The 17,677-nt window shown below is 37.0% G+C and overlaps 1 long non-coding RNA gene across 7 annotated transcripts in view; it reads right to left on the reverse strand.

The window, feature by feature from the left end:
- Positions 1-17,677, reverse strand: part of LOC132480737 (uncharacterized) — a 199,284-nt gene that overhangs the window by 117,966 nt on the left and 63,641 nt on the right. For 6 of the 7 annotated variants that reach the window (XR_009530681.1, XR_009530680.1, XR_009530683.1 and 3 more), the window contains exon 2: positions 10,112-10,187. The exons of the other annotated variant lie outside the window; for it this stretch is intronic. This is a non-coding gene — a long non-coding RNA (uncharacterized LOC132480737). The remainder of the gene's footprint in view (positions 1-10,111; positions 10,188-17,677) is intronic. 7 annotated transcript variants of the gene reach the window in all.

The raw sequence follows: 17,677 nt of genomic DNA on the forward strand, positions 1-17,677 counted from the left end.
AGACTTTTCCCTATCTTCTCTAGCCAAATCACTAAACCTATCAACAAAAAATTTAAAACATGAATGACTGGTGTTCTTTCTTTAGCTTCTGGTGGTGGTATAAATGAGAAGCTAAATGGATCAAACACATATAATAGGAGAAACAAAAAAACTAGTTTTTCTTCAAGGATTTTTAACTTATTTGGGAGTTGGCATGACTTCTACAGAGATGACTGACTCTGGAGATGCTCTGACTCAGATGTTCTAAACTCACTTGAAAATCTGGGGTGAAACAGGGTATACAGGTATGCCCTGAGGCATTCTAATTGAACTCAGTCTGTTATTGTATTATAGATAGGCTTCTTACAAGAACAGCTAAGTTTTGCCTTGTGTAGTATCTATGATGCTATAAAATATATAGTTGTCTTTGATTCAGTTCAAAAGGTCTAAAACTTTGCTAACATGGCCTTTTCCTTGGAAGGAGGAATGTTCAGGTGTTTAAAAAAGCATGATTGGAACTTCCCTGGTGGCGCAGTGGTTAAGAATCCGCCTGCCAATGCAGGGGACACGGGTTGGAGCACTGGTTCGGGAAAATCCTACATGCTGCGGAGCAACTAAGCCTGTGCGCCACAACTACTGAGCCTGCGTGCCACAGCTACTGAAGCCCAAGTGCCTAGAGCCCGTGCTCCACAACAAGAGAAGCCACTGCAATGAAAAGTCCGCACACCGCAATGAAGAGTAGCCCCTGCTCGCCACAACTAGAGAAAGCCCGCACGCAGCAATGAAGACCCAACGCAGCCAAAAATAAACTAAAAAAAAAAAAAGCATGATCATTGTTGGGTGGGGAGAAATGGAAACACTGAGAAACTAAAAATGTCTATGATATGATCACTGCTCTAAAAAAAACTTAAACTGGGGAAACAAGCCTTTAAACTTATATGCAAGGCTCAATAATATGAATTAAATAGCAAAAAGTATCTAACAGCATAGTGGGGGGAAGAACAAAGATCAATCAAGTCCAGAGTTAGTAAGATTTACTGGAAGGGGTGAGATTTAAGATTGGTCTTGAAGGATGAAAGAAAAGAGAAAAAAGCATCTAGGCAAGGAAAATAGCAGATGCTAAAATGTGACAGTGGGAATGGTCATGGTCTTCTCAGAGGATCATGATAACATTAGCATTACTGAAACAAACTTATTCTTGAGTTTCAAGAAAACTTCTAGAATCAGTTCAGATGATGATGTTAGTTTCCTCCTATTATATGACTACCTCCAACCCCACAAAGGTTCTTCTATTCTCCCTTTACTAGAAAAGCAAGAGAGAGAGAAAGAGAGAAAAGGGAGGGAGGGAGGAAGGGAGAAAAGGACAGGGAAGGATGGAAGAGGTGGGAAAAGAGGAGGGAGTCAGGGGAGGGTAGGAGAGGAGGGAGGGGGGAAAAGAAAATGGGAGAGGGAGAGAGGGAGGGAAAGAAGAGAGAGAGAACAACTGTACTCAAAATTACACAATAAAGAAAAAGCAGAGGTTGCCAATTTTCTTTTTTTTTCAGGTAGAGAACAAAGTGGGTTTCTGCAGGTGGAGTATGAACACATTCTGTGTTATATGATCCCCATATGCCAGGAATGTCATTAGTAAGACAGAAATGAATGACCAGAGACTTGCCAAATGCAGCTCAGGAGATCAAGGGCTACATACTCACACATTTTCACCTATGCTCTGGAATCCTTGGCATAGCTACACCATGTGTATAGGCTTTGTCAGGAGCTTGACAGGAGCCTGAATTAATACTAGGTTTTTAGTAGACCACTGGCTCCTGGCATTCTTGTTACCAAAAGATGGTCTCATAAATATACAATTTCTTTCAGCTGGACACGGAAGAGAAAGATATTTGATCAGTGGAATGAACTGAGGGAAAAGCCAACATAAAAGTTTATTGGGGCTCCTTGAAAAGTTTGCAGACAAGGTTTACTGGGAGGTGACTGGAAGGAATGAAGATGTTCATGATAACAGTAAGTGCTCCATAAACATGATCTATTCTATGTGCCTAGTGCTATGCTAAACACGCCGTGTGCATGATCTCATGGAATCCTTACAACCCTATGGGATCAACCTCCACATGTTATAGAAGAGGAAACTGGGGTTCAAGAGAGGTAACATAACCTGCCCAAATTCACATGTGACATTGACCTATGGAACATAATGGCCTGAATCTATTATAACAAAGGCAGAATTTGTTTCAAAAGATATAATTACTATAGTATGTATTTCTTCAGCATTTTCCTCTCCACCATTTTCTTTGATAAGATTATAATGAAAAGGTATAAAAGAAATAATCTCTATTTCCTCTGTAAATTTTATCAAAATGTAATCATTGGGGAGAATATTTCTGAATAGTCAAAGAAGGAGGAATGGAGGCATGGTATTCAAAGGTAAAGATTTCTAAGGACACTAACGGAAAGTGGTAAAACAGTCAAGATAATTCTGTTCTTTAAAATGGTTCATCTTGTCTTTTTAGCTATGAAAGGACATATGCAAAAATAAAAATTTATAAGTAAAGAGATTTTAGCGTTTCCTATCTTCTCTCATTCATTTGTCATGCTGTGGCTGTAAGATTACAAGTTCCAAGGATCTTTACTTACTATATGACTTGGACTTCTTGTCATTCCTTGAATAAGCCAAGTTTGTTCCTGTCACAGAGTCTTCACAATGCTTGTTCCCTCCACCTGGAATTTATGGCAGACTTCTCAACACCCATGGCTCTGGTTCAGCTATCAGATCCTCAGACTGATCTTTCCTGACTAACCTATTTAAAATGTTTCTCCTTGTTCCCTGCCCACAACTCACAATCTTCCTCATACTCTATTTCAATAGCCTGCTTTTTTCTCTTCACAGCACTTAACACTTTCTGAACTTCTTTATTAATTCATTTTTGTTATGCATTTTTGTTTTATTTACATATTTATGCATAAAATTTTATGTTTTAGTCATTACTATTTTTCTAGTACTTATAAAAAGTAGTTGGGACATAGTATGCACTTCGTAAACATTTGTTGAGTGAATGAATGACCACTATATCCGTCAATGGGGACAATCCTAAAGGAGATACATTTGGTGATGCTTCACAATGTAGCAAGTGCTTACATATACTTCAGTAATCAATATCCCACAGGAGGTTATTCTGCTTAACAACTGGTTATATTAAAACACCTATAAACCAGGGAATTCTGTTTGCTATCAGGAGTCTTATTTGCTTGAAGGCCCTCAGCTCAATTTAAATTCTTGGCATGTTGTGTGCCCAGTTACTGCTCAAATTCCTTTCAAAGCACTGGTAAGAAGGACAGTCAGTAGAATGTAGAAGAGTAACAACATGTGTTATTTCAAAGAGTTTTGGAGTTTTTATTGCCATTTCTAACAGACAGTAAAGTTCTTGCTTTCATTTGCCAGAAATGTCCCTGAAAAAAATGAAGTTTTTATCTCTGCTTTTCGGACTAGTACAAGTTTGCTGCCCTGAATAGCTACAAGATAACATCATGTGCTAGAGACTGAATATTTGTGTTCCCCCCAAATTTGTATGCTGAAACCTATTCCCTCAATGTGGTAGTGTTAGAAGCTGAGGCCTTTGGGAGATGTTTAGGTCATAAGGGCAGAGCTCTCATGAATGGGATTAGTACCCTTATAAAGGAAACCCCAGAAAAATCCCTCACACCTCTTGCCCATGTGAAGATGGAGAAAAGACAGCCATCTATGAGTCGAGAAGCAGGTTCTCACCAGACACCAAATCTGCTGATAACTTGACCTTGGACTTCCCAGTCTCTAGAACTGTGAGAAATAAATTTCTGCTGTTTATAAGCCACCTAGTCTATGGTGTTTTGTTTTAGCAGCCCAAACAGACTAAGACGCCATAGCTAACAAATAAAAACCAGTCAGTCAGAGCAGGTAATTTTTTTGTTTATAACCAAGAGTTAATTTTTAATTTTCTGAGTACTCAAGGAGAGAATGGCATCCAGGGCTGAGAATTCAATCTCACACTCTTGGATGTTCATATGTTTCCTCTGCTGAGTTATCTAGGAATTTGGAATGTGCCCATCATGGGTTCCATCCCATTCCAGTTTCACTGGCCTGATGTTATACTGAAGAATTAGCAGCCTGAATCTGTCTCTTGCCGCTCAATCTCCCACTACTGCGCTTGGCAAACCCATTATATTTGGATTTGGAAGAAGATACAGGTAGCAAATGGTTAACCTTAAGCTGAGAAGCAATTAAGTTTCAAAAATAATTACTGGCGTTTTTGCTGCCAAATGATTTTTTTGTATGTTTTCATTTGCAAAATAAGGCTTAGGTAACAAATATCAATAAGAAAATCCTATGTTGGAATTGACAAAGAGAACCCAGTTCCTTCCAGTATCTCCAATGGCAGTCTTGACATTGTTGGTTAAATTGATGACTGAAGGATTTTCCTACTGTCTTTTCTTTTCAACCAGAGGCAGAGACTACAGTTCACAATGACTTCCATCCAGATTTCTGCTCTTAATTCATCAAGGAGTTCTGTTTCATTTTTAGGATATCACACATTGTTTCAAACCTTTTTTCACTATGGGAAATGAAAACAGATGTCGAGTTCCTTGGACATATCTGGTAGAAAAGAACCCCGCTCTTGGTGTAGTCTCCAGTCACAAGAGTCCTTCCTAACTGACTGCTCATTATTAATCATTGTATTTTGTGGATTATCGTGCAAATGTATACCCCATTATGTATTAATTAATTTATAATTTTTAAAGATTTATAAGTTGTATGTTTATCTTGGAAACATTTGTAGCAATTTAACTTTAAAAACTTGCATTGTGGTTCATTTACTTGAAAAGGATGTCTTAAGTAAAACATAGTGTTCAATGTTTCATATGAAATTCTTTCAGGGAAACTTTCGGCCCTTTATCATCATTCCATGGCAGGTATAAAGTGAGAAAGCTGATAGAATCAGCACAGAGGACAACATTTAGTGAACTTCACAAAGGCAAACAATATGGTAAAGAGACCCTTAATAAACCCAATGTTATCAGGACTGCAATAGAATATAGAAAATGGCAGTGCAAGAATGCATCTTTGAACAGCTATGCAAAGCCTTTCAGATCACCCAAGTGTAACAGAAGTCTCATCTCCAGCTTCCGTTGTTACTAAAGTTGACAAATCCTGGCTTGCCCACCCTCCCTTCCTTTTTCTGTTTTAAGTAGCTGGTATTTTTTTTAATAGAATATAATACAAATATTAACAGAAAGAAAGAATATCAACAAGATGTGGTAACATCCAAGAGGTACATATATTAGCAGAAAATGGTAAGTAAAATGAATAAAAGGCCAAATTATGGTCCTTATCCTTTAAGTATTTTTATCCTCATTCTATAAGAATGTATGCAAGAAATTATCATTATAAATTATGACTTACTTTTAAACTTTATTAAATGTTTTCATTAAAAAGTTATTATGTACAATATTACTGATGATTAAATAAGTACACTAACATTCATAACCAAGTGAGGATTTTCCCTTACAGTGGGGAAAATTACCTATCTATTCCATTGATTTTTGTTTTCTAGCAAATTTCTTCTGGAATTGCCTTGAGTATCAGTTTCAGAAGCCATAGACAAAATCCACCTAACTACTATTAAAATTCATCTTTTTTGTTATATAACTAAAAATCTCCCACCTTTGTCACTAGACTTATTTCCAAACTACTCTTGATTGTTTCAAAAACAAAGATACTCTCAGTTCAAAAGCTTTAGAAGTTAGTATGCATGTGTCATTGGGGACCTTATGATATCTCTTGCATCCATCTTTTCTTTTTCATCCCCTCAGTCAATGTCCCAGTCCAAGCCCTCATTTCTCCTTCCAAGACCTCTCTCTTTTAACTAATATCTTCCTGATGATCAATTATGCACAGTACCACCAAGATCATCTTCTCAAAGCATAACTCCTACCTTTTTGCCCTCTTGCTCAAAAACTTTCAGTGGCTTCCAGGGAAGATTCTCCACTCTCTCACCTTCTAACACTTACATAGTACTTGCTATGTGCCCAGCATTATTCTAGGTGGTTACACATATTATTCTTCAAATCAACCCTGTAAGGTAGGTAAAAATATTATCCCCATTTTACAGATGAGGAACCAAGACACAGAGTTCAAGTCACCTGTCAAAGAACGCAGATAATATGTTTCACTACTGAGATTTTCACCCAGGGATTCTGGCTCCAGAGATCTACCTCCCTGTTTTTCTCCTAGCTTAACTACTATTCATCATTCTCTGACCAAACCAAACACTTTTCTGCTTTTGGGTCTTGGTTACAATTTTCCCTGTGCCTGCTGTCCACATCCATCAAGTTCCATCTGAGATGCTATCTCTTCCGTGAAACTCACTCAGATACTTCTTCTACAAATAGAATTTGTAAGTACATTTTAATTTGTACATACATTGCTAAATTATAACTCTTGGAGGAGTGGAACCATTTCTTATTTTTCATTGTCCCCTTTCAGCACTCAGTTACTAACAGACGGAAGATTGGCAGGCAATTGCTATAATTAAAAATAAATGAACTACTGATGGGTGAAATCATGCTGATAAATAAATTAATAAATAAATAAACACACACACACACACACACACACACACACACACCATAGGCACTCAGTACATGTTAACTGATATGAAAAGATGAGTGTATTCAAAAGACTACTGCAGGCTCTGAAGGCAATTCCAGAACTGTTTTGGACATTGATATAATAAAAATACAGCATCGCAAAAGAATAACTGTAAAAAAACAACATGTTTATGGACTCACTCAACTATTATTATTTATTGAGCACCAACTACGTGCCAAGCACAAGAGATACGAAAAAGAAAAAACTTCTCGTGGGTTACACACACACACTCACATCCACAATCCATCTAGCCTCCTCAAATTCTTGAGGAATGATGTCTTAATGACAAAATATAATTGAGAATATTCCTGTGCCATGAAGTCTCTAAAAAACTTACCAACAGGGCACAGGTCTCTCTTCAGTGGAGATAATCAGGAGGAACCCAAAGAAAAAGTTCTAAAAACAATGAGATATAATTCGTACACTCCCAGGGACTTGCATGAAGAAAAGGTCTATGATTCATATATTTTAACATGTAATAACTACTATGTATAGAATTTCTGGGAATTTGAGATTCCTGGGTAGGAGATGCTACAGTAGTTCAAAGTATGACGAAGATGATAGCTTTGCCATCAAAATACAGCTTTTATATATACATACCCATATATATATATATATATATATATATATATATATATGGATATGTTTGAAGCTGTGTATTTCCTAGATCTTTATATGATAATATCCTCAAAAGAGAAGTCTAGGATTTTGAGAATTGCAGATTTTTCTCCTTTATTTCCACAGATGTCTGCTTCTATTTTGTGCCACTCTTCCTCTTATTCCTATGGAATAAACTCAAGCAAAATGTTCCTTTTCCTTAAGTTTTTGTTTATTTAATTAAGATGATTTTCTACATGATTGATTATAAAGGCCATAATCATACTATCAAATTCCTGTCAAAATAACGATGTAATGTAAAATGTTAACCCTTTGAAGTGTTTAAACCTAAAACATAATAATAAAAAAAACTCTGTGTATGAATAAGGTGAATTTATTCAGGCTATTTATTTCTGCTGGAGTGCAAAAGAAAGTTATGGCTACCTTATTATTTACTATCACACACTACTGTAAAGATAAAACGTTTATAAGTTGTTAGAAATAGCAGATGGTTGTACCAAACTGAGATCCTTTCTGACATGTTTATAAAGGGCATCAGCTATTATGAAACCAGGAAGGACAGTATGACAACAGAATATAGCCCAAGCGAGGTACATGCTAGCAGGTAATATTTATAGTTAAAATGTTTGGGAAAAACAGAATCAGAGGATTGTGGGGCTAGAGGGGGATTCATTAGAACCTTCCCAAGGGGTTAGAGACAAGATGGCAGAGTACAAGGACTTGAGCTCACCCCCTCTCACGAAAACACCAAAATCACAACTAACTGCTGAAGAACCATTGACAAAAAAAGACTGGAACCTACCAAAAAAAAACATATTCTACATCTAAAGACAAAGAAGAAGCCACAACAAGATGGTAGGAGGGGTGCTTTCACAATATAATCAAAACCCATACCTGCCAGCTGGGTGACCCACAAACTAGAAAATAATTATATCACAGAGGATCTCCCACAAGACTGAGTTCTGAGACCCATGTAAGGCTACCCAGCCTGGGGGTCTGGCATTGAGAAGAGGAGTCCCCAGAGCATTTGGCTTTGAGGCCAGTAGGGCTCAAATGCAAGAGCTCCATAGGACTGGTGAAAACAGAGACTCCAGGGTGTGCACAAGGTTTCACGTGCACTGAGAGGGTGTGGAGAAAACGGAACCCTCCTACACTGTTGGTGGGAATGAGAACTGGTACAGCCACTATGCAGAACAGTATGGAGGTTCCTTAAGAAACTAAAAATAGAGCTACCATATGACCCAGCAATCCCACTCCTGGGCATATGTCTGGAAAAAAACCATGGTTCAAAAGGATATATGCACCCCAAAGTTCACTGCAGTGTTGTTTACAATAGCCAAGACATGAAAGCAACCTAAATGTTCACCTACAGAGTAATGGATAAAGAAGATGTGGTAAATATATACAAGGGAATATTACTCAGCCATAAAAAAAGAATGAAATAATGCCATTTTCAGCAACATGGATGGACCTAGAGATTATCATACTAAGTGAAGTCAGACAGAGAAAGACAAATAACATAAGATATCACTTATATGTGGAATCTTAAAAAATGATACAAAGGAATTTACAGAATGGAACAGACTCACAGACTTCAAAAACAAACTTATGGTTACCAAAGGGGAAAGGTTGGGGGGGGAGGGATAAATTAGGAGCTTGGGATTAACATATACACACGACTGTATATAAAATAGATCATCTGCAAGGACCCACTGTATAGCACAGGGAACTCTACTCAATATTCTGTAATAACTTATATGGGAAAAGAATCTGAAAAAGAATGTATATATATGTATGTATAACTGAATCACTTTGCTGTACACCAGTAACTAACACAACATTGTAAATCAACTATACTCCAATATGAAATAAAAATTAAATTAAAAATTAAAAAAATAAACTTTTCATTATGCATAGGAAAAAAGAATCTTCTCTTTGGGAACACATGTACACAGCTATTCTAGGTAAATTAAGAATATTCTTTGTGTCTAGCCTCTCTTAGGGTTGGAGATTCTATCATTCTCTTTGTTCATCCATATTGTATTTATGCAACATTTAAGTCTATTTCTCTTCTTCTGTTCTGAAGATGCAAGGCACTATGTAGAGGGCTTTATACAGTTGTCGTATACCTAACGCTTAACTGAATGTGTACCTCGTGTCAGGCATCATTCTACGTGCTTTTCATATATGAGCTCACATAATCTGCACAATATCCCAAGGGTAAGATATTCCCGTATTTCGGATAAGGAACTGAAACACAGGCTCATAATTCCTTCATATTCTTAGTGCGTTCTATGAAGGACATCATTATTTCTATTTTATAGATGTGAAAACTGAGTATCACATTAAATAACATGCCCATGATCAAAACAGCTGGTAAGTGATAGAGCTGGGTTTTTTACCAAGAATTCTCTGATTCCAAAGTACCTACATGTCTAACTTAAGAGAAGAAAGAAAATAGTAATAACAATAAGCACAAGAGAGTATATCACATGCCTGGCACTATTCAAAGAGTTGGGGAAATGGGACTCAAACCCAGAAGTCCAGTTCCAGAGCTATGCTCTTCCTACAACACTATACTGCCTCTTGTAATTAAAATATATAATGGGAGCAACTGTTTGGGATCATGAAAAATAAGAATGGTCTACTAGGTAAATATACACTGTTACTACTATATAACTAATATTTCTTGAACACTTACTAAATACTTCTGGTAGACATTGTAACATGCCACCCAGATCCCCCTCAGGAATGAAGGACTTATTTCACCAGTTGATGGGAGTCCTAAAAGAAGACAGCCCTCAATTGTCAGCTCTCACTGAAAAAACTTACCTATGGGGTTGGCTGAGGTCTTTGTTGGGATGCAGTACAGCTCATTTCCCACAGGTGTTGATCCAAAATGCACATCCTAATAAATAATAAACATCCTGAATGTTAAGTTTGACCTGAGAGTTTGCTTCCCTAGGAACCCAACCTGAAACAACATTTTACAGAATCTCTTTTAATTCTCACCATCCTATGAATTAGGTGCTATTATCTTCATATACTCATTTTACAAATGAAGACACTAAGGCCTAAATTTCCCAAGGTCATAGAGCTGGTCAAGGATGGAAAAGAATTGGAACAGAGAATGTATAATTCTGGAGGCTGTACCCTCAACTTCTACATGACTGTATATATAGAGAGACAGGCTCTATATATAGGCTATCTATATAAAATCTCTATATATATACATATATATATATGTACAGACTGTATATATTGAGACTTGTCATTAGTTCAACATGGATTTAATACCGAGGGGAAAGAAGCACTCTGAGGACTCTCAAATCTTGAGGGAAAAGAAATCTAACATTTATGTGTAAAGCATAGGTAAGAATAATGTTCGTAGTTGGAATGACCTGAAATGTAAACCAGGTGCCCTGAAAAGGAAGAACTGGTCAAGAAAATCGTCAAACCATTTTTACCTCTGTGCCTTCTACAATTTATTTCTTAAGGAGAGAGAGCTAAGGACCAAAAAAAGTTCCCATATGAAAGAGGAGAGGAAAATGTTCAATTAAAGATATACCTTATATATTAAATTATCTTAAATTCAAAGAGAAAAGGCTTCACTCTCCAATATGCAATGTTTATCATCTGATACATCTATCTAGCATCTTTCCTCATGAGAGAAGTTGAAAACATAAAGTGCCAGCATATGACCTGGACTTTAATGAAAAGTTAACAGGGTATGATATCTGTTCACAGTATTCTAAAAGATATGGGGCAGTGTTAAAAGATGGGGTGGGGAGAGAGGAGTTGAGGTGGCATAGAGCCATAGCTTTTGCCTGAGTTATGCTATTCAATCACAGATTTTCTCCAATGTTTTAAATTCCAAGTACTATTAGCCATCTTAATTTTTTCACTTTTTCCAGGACAGATAAGATTGGAGACATAAATCCCCTGACTCATATGTAAGCTTAAATTGTGTAGAATCTACTTTTTAAAATTACACTTTTTTATGGGCATGGATAATTCCCCGTATTTCCAATGGAGGGAAGGGAAAAATTACAACTAAAAAAAATTCAATATTAAATTTATCCTCTCAGTGCTTGTGCGTCCTGGGTCCATCTTTGATTTCACTTAAAACCTAAAGTAAATCTAAAACACACCCAGAACATAAGAGGGCCTGAAAAACCAAGTTCAGAGAAAATGGGATGCAGTTAGCAAAGATTACATGCATCAGTGAACTGTAGTAAATTGAACACCTTTAAATGCCAGAGGTTTTCTCTGTGAAACTGGGGGGTTTGAAAGGAAAATCAATAATGTTGGGAAAGAGAAACCCTCCTTACACATCTCTAATTAGTCATAGCAGAATCTGGTACATTTCCATATTACAACTGGATCAAACTTGTGAAATTGGTTTTGATCCCAGACTCATTCAGTACATCTTCCAGAAGAAGCTCCACTCAAGACAATCAAAAGCTTTTCAACCTTGAATGATCCCCAAGATCACTCTTAGTGTGCATCCGTGCTATATTATGTTCAGTGACTGTCTAATGTTGCCTCCAGCAAACCTCCCTGGAATTACCCTAAAAAAGCTCCATTTATAAGAACAGGCAAAGAATCTTCAAACTGGTCGGTTTCAACTTTAGCCTGAGCCTTCAAGAATCTATATTGTAAGTGAAACCAGGCATAAAGAGGCACAGTTCTTCAGATCTTTCATTTTTTTAATAAATCGAATAAATATTGGCCATATTGTTTATATTAGGGCACGAACCCCTCTGTACAGCCATTGCTTAAGTCTAATAATGAAATAGGTAAAGGGTTTCTGTATTTTTCTGAATAATCAATATCAAAGCTGCTGATGCAAATTTATTTGAACCCCAGGGAGCACATCCTTTGAAGTTCTGGGAAATTTTAAAATATAGTGTGCAAATCAATAAGTGGACAAAAACATCTCTGTCAATGTGTTCATTTTTATTTGGAGAGGAAATATATCTTTAAAAGTAATCTCTTTCTCCCTCTCTCTATGAACCCTTTCCCCAAATCATTTCTTTTACAAAAGAAACTCATGACTGTCAGCTGAACATAAAACATTCTTTTTGGCCATAATTAGAAGTGGTGTAGTGTCACCTCTCTGAAAAGGATGACTCCTCAAGCCTGACAGTCTGCCTGTTTCTACTCTTTTGTAATACTCTCATGCTTTTCTCTTTTCCCATCATTTCACATCCAGTTTTGGAGCCTTAGCTAACTGGTATGGTTTGAGGGCATTTTCAGAAGGGATTCTACCAGCCTGGTTTGGTGGTATGTGCTGTTTTGAATGGGATGTATCTATGAGATTAAAAATATATTTTTTCATTACTGCCTATTTTCACAGTCCACTAAGCAAAAACACAGAACAATTCCCTACCCCCCCCCCCACCATTCTCCCTTTCTCCCTTCCTCCTCTTTTTTCCCCTGTGGAGTTCAAATTAAAGAAAGGTGAAAATTGAAGCTGCTGTAGGCAAGGCGATTGCAACATGCATATTTGATTTTTATGATGGATCTAAATTGCTGAATAAGGCCATGGAACAAAGGGAGACTGCGGCTTCCTGCCCATCACACGCAGCCACTGAATGCAGAACAAAAGCTTCGGCCATTAGGGGCTCAGCAGGGAGACACATTATATAAATGACTTTGTCTTTTTTGCCCCCTCCCCCCACCACTGGGTGCACTGGACAGGGAGTGTGTGTGTGTGTGTGTGTGTGTGTGTGTGTGTGTGTGTGTGTGTGTGTGTGTGTGTGTGTGTGTGTGTGTGTGTGTGTGTGTGTGTGTGTGTGTGTGTGTGTGTGTGTGTGTGTGTGTGTGTGTTATGATTTGCCAGGGCATGAGAGGAGAAATCCTGGAAGCAGCAATGGGAATAGAAAAGGTACAGCGTATTATGACTCAAAAAAGCCATGCTTTACTCACTGGACCAGTGTGGCTCTCAGCACTGTTGGTCAGAGCACCACCAAAGATAACCACTTCTCTGAGAAACTTGGTGTCTTTTCAGAACAACCTGTAGCTTTTCTCTTAACTATTTCATTTCTTACATCAGGAATGATGAAGCATAAAGAAAAACACTTGGAAAAAATATGAAGGCCTAGAATTCCAGGGTAATTGCCAGACCTGCTTAAAGAACAAACTGACATAGTTCATTACAGCACTAATTTCCTAAGAAGCTACTACTTTTAATTCTTCCTTCCAGACTCACAGTTTTTCCTTTGGCAGTAAAAGAGAACTATGTATCAATAAAAATCATAAGCCATGACATAGCTGAGTCAACCTGTTTTTAAGAGGCCTCCTGTGGTGGTGACCTGAGTAGGCGCTACTGTTTTCCTGGCTCGAAACACCAGCCATCCTATACATACACATTTAACAATCTTTGCATAGAATTGGTTTTGTAGGATTTTAGTGTGCTTCACAGAGGTGAATTATTTTATTATTTCTAATATCACTGCGAAAGGTAGGGATTAGGACAGATTCTCTTTGCAGGTTCTCGGTTGAAGAACAGAGTGATTAAGTACATTGAAGGTGACACACTGAGTTGGAGGCAGGCTAAGAGTGAAACCCAGGTCACTGGATGCTGACTTCAGGCCTAAGTATCACTGTATGTTTCATGAGAGGAAATAGCTCAATGGTAAGTTTCTATTTCTTAGTACAATTCAGAAGTTATACTAAGATGTTCCGACAGTCCTCCAACTCTCTTATATAGTAGAGAAAACAGTCCCACTGCAGACCAAAGTAACTGAAAGTCAGTGTCAGGTGCTGCAGAACTAGAACTGAGGGTCCTTGGTAAGACTGAATCCCAAAGACAAACTCAACAGAAGGGCATATACATCCTTAAGTAACCTAACGATGATGGAATTCTGTAAAGCTAGCTAAGCGAAATGCCATGAGACAACTGCCATTCGTCATATACATTACTACTCTGTCTCAAAATGGGCAATTCATTTAAAATAGACTCTTATCATTTATATGAAAGCTGAGGGACAGACAGTGGGTTATTACTGTAGAGTAATTCAGTTCTGAGCTACAGAGGTCACCAAGCTACCTTTTTACAAATTCTTTTGAGTCTTACTCCAAGATGGTTAAATTCCTTATTATTGGGTAGGAAAAGGTCTCTCAATAAAGACTGCTTAATGGATTGGGATAGTATTGAGACTTACACGTACTGATAGTTTTAAGCAAATGGGATGAATAAATGGTTAAGGAGAGTCCCTAACACTACACGGCCAGAGGTGGGGGGTGATAGTATGGATAAATAAGCAGATGGATCAGTTTAGTAGAGAAGAGACTGCTAAATAGTTATCCATTTCTTTATTCATTTATTCAGTTTTCAAATATTCATTAAGGGCCTACTATGATTCTATGTGCTGTGGAATCAGTGCGAATAAGACACGGTTCCTGCCCTAAATAATAATCTTATACGTGGTTAGGAGCTGTGGTAAAGATATTAAATAGTTATACAAATATCTACATAGATTAACATATGGCAAGATATGAAGAGGAAGAGCAGTGCTCTATGAGAATGTTAAATGGGAGGACCTACCTCATCGGCAGGGGGTCAGGGATGGCTTTAATGAAAATGAGACATTTAAGCTGAGGCAGGAAAGAAAAAGTTAGATATGCTCTAATTACATACATTTCACCTTCTGAGGTACAATACATCTCAAGATATCAATTTAAAATGAGAGTCAAGGAAATGATGTATTTCTTTAGATTTTCATATACCTTCACTTCTCATTTATCCTATCAAAAAAGAAAACTTGGGCTTCCCTGGTGGCAAAGTGGTTGAGAGTCCGCCTGCCAATGCAGGGGACACGGGTTCGTGCCCTGGTCCAGGAAGATCCCACATGCCGCGGAGCGGCTGGGCCCGTGAGCCACAGCCGCTGAGCCTGCGCGTCCGGAGCCTGTGCTCCGGCCAAAACAGTGAGAGGCCCGCGTACCGCAAAAAAATAAAAAAATAAAAAACAACTTCATTACTTTGCTTAAAAGTAAAACAAAATACAAATTTGGCTATAGGTTTCTGGCAATTTAAATTTATTTCAGAGTAAAACCCAAAGGCCAGAAGGCTTTAGCCGTACTATACAATATGGTAGCCACACATGACTATTTCAATTTAATTTAATTTAATTTAATTTAAAATTAAGTTCTCCAGCTACATTAGCCACACTTCCATGTTCAACAGCCACTATACTGGACATCATTGCAGCTAGAGGCTATTAAAAGTAAAATTAAATTAAGCTAAGCACTGAGTTCCTCAATTGTACTAGCTATATTTTGAGTGCTCAATTTCAAGTGAATAGTGGCTATCAGTGGACAGCAGATACAGAACATTTCTATCACTGCAGAAACTGCTATTGAGCAGGATTACAAGACTATCTGGCACCTTGTTGACTCTCTAGTCTCATTTTCTACCATCCTTGTTTATGCTACCCTAGCCATGCTGGAATCCTTGCTGATCCTTCAGTATACCAGGTATGATCCTGCCTCAGGACTTTTGCATAGCTTAGAAGGTCCTACTTTCTTCTCCAGCCACATCTTATATAACAGTCTCCATCTGCTTTCTGTATCCTTAGCCATGCCAGTTTTCTTTCTATATTCCTCATTTTCCAGGTCTCCTTTTTCTCAGGGCTTTGCAAATATTATTTATTACCTTTCCTTGGAAGGCTCCTCCTTCTTTACTTTACCTTTCCTTCAAATATCAGCTTACTTATTTAATCAAGAAAGCCTTTCTGACTAGGTCAAATTCTCTTCTTACAAACACATCCTTCTCTTGCATAGTGCTTATTACAGTTGCAGGTTTACTTTTATTTATGTCATTTTTAATTCATGTCACATATCCACTGAGAGTTCCATGAGAGCAGGGACCATGTCTGTTTTTGATCACTGTTGTATTCTCAAAAGGTAGCAGAATGTATGGAACAAAACAGGAGTGTAATAAAAATCTATGATTGAATTATCAATGAATGAATGCTTGGGGAAGAAATAGCCAATGGTCAGTTTAAAATATATATGCTGTCCTGCTTCTTCCATGCATGTCAAGTACCCAAATTTCAAAGTAAGATTATAGACAGTGAACAAAAATGAATGATGGGGAATGTAATAATTTCAGAAGTGTGAAGTACTTCTTTCAGATTGATAAAAAGTACTGCTCCCCCAAAGGATAACAGAATTAGTTTAGGTATAATTTGTATTCTTTTTGCTTATCTGAATTTTCTAATATTTCTCCGTCATCATGTATTTGTGTTATAAGGACGTTATTTTTTATTGCAACACCAAAAATTATTATACTCCAACGCATCAGAAAGCCAAAATACCTAGGAGGTACAGTGGTTAAAAAGTACTTTTTTTCTTGCCAGACAAACCAGAGATGAATTCCTCATCCTGAATTTTGCTGGTTCTATGACCTTAAGCATATCACCTCACCTCACTGAACCTCGCCTTTCAAATGAAGATAATAATAGTATTCACTATACAGGGTGATTGGGAAGATTAAATAAGATAATGGATATAAAACATTCAATAAATGGTAGCTTAAAATGTACATGCTGAAATGGCCATATTTAAAGTGTCATGGCTAACTAAGCAAAGATCTCAATAACTATTTTGTTTCTTAATTATTAATTAGAAAGTAAAAGATTTTAGGTCACAGATTCCAAGTTTGGCATTGCACACTGGATTTGCTCCCAAGTTATCTTTCTTTTGAATGTGACTGGTCCATATACTCTAGGAATTCGAGGTAATTCCAAGGAATTAAATTTATTCACTTGTTCAACAAGTATTTTTGTGTGCCTCCTGTATATCAGGCACTGGGTTACAGATGATATAGTTAGTAAGATAAAGATATTACATCTCTTTCAACGGAAATAACCTACATGATGCCTGGGTGAGCATCTAAGATGAAAATTTAGCTACCAACTGTCACAAACTATTTGTATTATACTGGTACGAAAGTATTTGAATAAATAATTTTTTAACGAGTGCTTTTTATAGACGTGTAAAAAGCACTTTTATAAGGATATTCTCTTAGCATTATGTTTATACTATTGAATATTTAAGTGCCCAATAATTGTGGATTAGTTACATAAGTGATAATAAATCCATATAATGGAATATTATGTAACTATTAAAAATGCAGTGGTAGAAATATATTCACTGGTATGGAAAGATATTTATGACATGTTGGTAAATCTAAATGATTTAGATTTTAAACTTTAAAAGGTTTCCAAGTTGCATGCTTAGTAAGAACCTATTTATATAAAAATTCCATAGTGTATGTCTATGTAAGCAAAAAGACTGAAAGGACAACATCAAAATGTTATCATTTTCTATATCAGTTGTTCACAAATGTGACGGCATATTAAAATCAACTGGGGAATTTAAAAAATAAAC

This window comes from Mesoplodon densirostris, chromosome 19 (assembly GCF_025265405.1).
Source record: "Mesoplodon densirostris isolate mMesDen1 chromosome 19, mMesDen1 primary haplotype, whole genome shotgun sequence".
Classification (NCBI taxonomy): domain Eukaryota; kingdom Metazoa; phylum Chordata; class Mammalia; order Artiodactyla; family Ziphiidae; genus Mesoplodon; species Mesoplodon densirostris.